This window comes from Schistocerca americana, chromosome 1, assembly GCF_021461395.2.
Source record: "Schistocerca americana isolate TAMUIC-IGC-003095 chromosome 1, iqSchAmer2.1, whole genome shotgun sequence".
Classification (NCBI taxonomy): Eukaryota; Metazoa; Arthropoda; class Insecta; order Orthoptera; family Acrididae; genus Schistocerca; species Schistocerca americana.
Window position 1 is genome coordinate 907,043,430 of NC_060119.1, and position 2,540 is coordinate 907,045,969.

At 50.1% G+C, this 2,540-nt stretch overlaps 1 pseudogene; it reads right to left on the bottom strand.

Moving 5' to 3' along the window:
- Window positions 1-1,389: 1,389 nt before the first annotated feature.
- Window positions 1,390-1,507, bottom strand: LOC124556657 (annotated as a pseudogene).
- Window positions 1,508-2,540: the final 1,033 nt, after the last annotated feature.

Below are 2,540 nucleotides of genomic sequence, written 5' to 3' on the forward strand. Positions count from 1 at the left end.
TCTTGACGAACACGTACTTGGACCGGTTATTATTCCAAAACGCTTGGACGGAGGAATATACCTAGACTTGATGCGGAATACTCTGCCTGATCTGCTTCAGAATGTGCCTTCGGCAGTAAGACAGATTATGTGGCTTATGCATGAATGCATTATAGAGCACATCCCTACTTCCGCATTACAATTCGCCGACACGTCAACATTTTTCCCGGACGTTGGATAGGACGCGGAGGCCCCGTAGCATGGCCTGCTAGATCACCAGATGTAAACACGCTATCTCGCAAGATCAGAATGCCCACAGCACACTTCTCATCAATACGTAGAATGTTGTTTCATGTTCGTGGTAACCTCAATGAATGAACGAAGGTCATGATACGGAAAACACCATTAAAGCCCCATAAAACCACATCTTACTTGAACTACAACCTCCACACACCGTAGGCTGAACGCATCATTTGGCACTCGACGCCTTGCTTCATTTGAAAAGAGGCAAAATCGCTTGTTGCAAAACCGCACTACACGTCTCGAGTCAGCTATTGCGCAGTTTCTGTTATGTACGGCCCATTTGTGTGCCGCTGTGAACGAGGGCCTTTTGTGACGTCATCCTCTGCAAATTGACGTCATTTGTGTGCGGCATCGGATATGTCTCCCAGTCGTTGTCAGCTTTCTTGGCCTTAGAATATTCCAGTAGCTACTCGGTTCGCCTCACGGGGCTATGTACGCCAGTAAAAGGGGGTGGGAGCAGGGGGATGCGTGTATGGGCGCTCAACGACGGGGTTATCAGCGGCCCTGTTACAGTCCTCTCACGAAGGAAAAATCACTGGCATTACTTGGAGTTGAGCCTGGGCGGACCATTTACCCCAATAACGAGGGAAAATGTACTCGCTGCTGTCTTAAAAAAGATGTACGAAGGGTGTTCAAACGAATTGGGGGAACATGTTTATCAGCGTCTGGTATGTTAAATCTATTTTGATGCAGGTGGAACCTGTGGTCTTACAGCGTGGCTTGAGATCTTTGCTTTCAATTTAGGGCTCAATGAAAATCACTCGGCACTTATTGGCTGCGGTATGCTTTGCAGTGTCAGGTCGTCCCTCAGAAGGAAGTGTTGTCCCGTTGTTTTCTGGCGAGACAAACAGAAAGCAGCTGTCATTTGTGGATATTCTATTCAACCAAGTACAAATAATAAAAAGCAGCACTCCGTCTTAAGTCCACAAGAGCCCATCTGGACCATCCGACAGCCGTATCATCCTCACTGAGGATGCGGATAGGAGGGGAGTGTAGTCAGCACACCGCTCTCCCGGTCGTTATGATGGTTTTCTTTGACCGGAGCCGCTACTATTCGGTCGAGTAGCTCCTCAACTGGCATCACGAGGCTGAGTGCACCCCGAAAAACGGCAACAGCACATGGCGGCCCGGATGGTCACCCATCCAAATGCCGGCCACGCCCAACAACGCTTAACTTCGGTGATCTGACGGGAACCGGTGTATCCATTGCGGCAAGGCCGTTGCCCAAGTACACATAGTGCGACATCTTAATGCAGTGCATGTTGCGACGGTGGTCTGTGTGATCCAAAAAGGATGGCCTTTCGGTTGTGTTGCTTCAGATGCCGGTGCGTCTCTATATGTAGGCTGTGGGCACGCTGCAGGGAGACAGGTCAGACCACAAGGTGACTTGGACAAGGTCGGCGACGTATTGCAGTCCCACGTGAAGACTGATATCTGGCCGTCTCTGCGTTGCGGCGTCGTACGGGTACCACCAGAGCACTGCTAGACCATCTCAGAAGGGCCACTGGAGCTACTGTGTCGATCAGACTGTAATGAACAGGTTACGAGAAAGGACCTTGTGAGCCAGACGTCCTATTCGAGTACCCTGCTTGACACGACATCTTGTAGCTCGCCTTCAGTTCTGCCCTTCCCACGTCAACAGGCTACTTCGTCACTGGCGAAACGTTTTGTTCGCAGACGAGTCCAGATAGCCTACGATGCAAGGTGATGGTCGTGTTCGTGGGTGCAGGTCGACGGTGAGCGGTATCTGCCAAATGTTGACCAAGAAATCGACAGATTTCCAAGGTTCTGTGATGCTGAGGTGGTGTTGACAGTCATATGTATCTTGTCGTTCTCCATACCTTCAGGTAGTACATCGAACAAATCCTGTTGGACCATGTGATGGCTGTTAGATACGGTGGTGGCCCTAAATTCCTTCTAATGGCAGGGCCTACGTGGCGGGAATCAGCTGGGATGTCTTGAAAACCCTGAACGTTGAAGTTATAGAACGGCCAATGACGAGTTACGACCTAAACCATATGGCGCATTTGTGGGACATGCTTGACAAACGAGTTCGTAGTCGTTCTGTTCCACCGCGGACGCTCCAGGGAATCTGCTGGGCTCTCAGTGAAGAATGGGAACGGATACCGCAGGGTCATCTCCATAGACTTACACGCCACGTAGGTGTCAGGCAGTGATAAATGCTCACACAAGGCATACTCATTATCGAAGCTCTCAAAGTCGAATGAAAAGCAGTCAGGATGACTGGATGATGATAG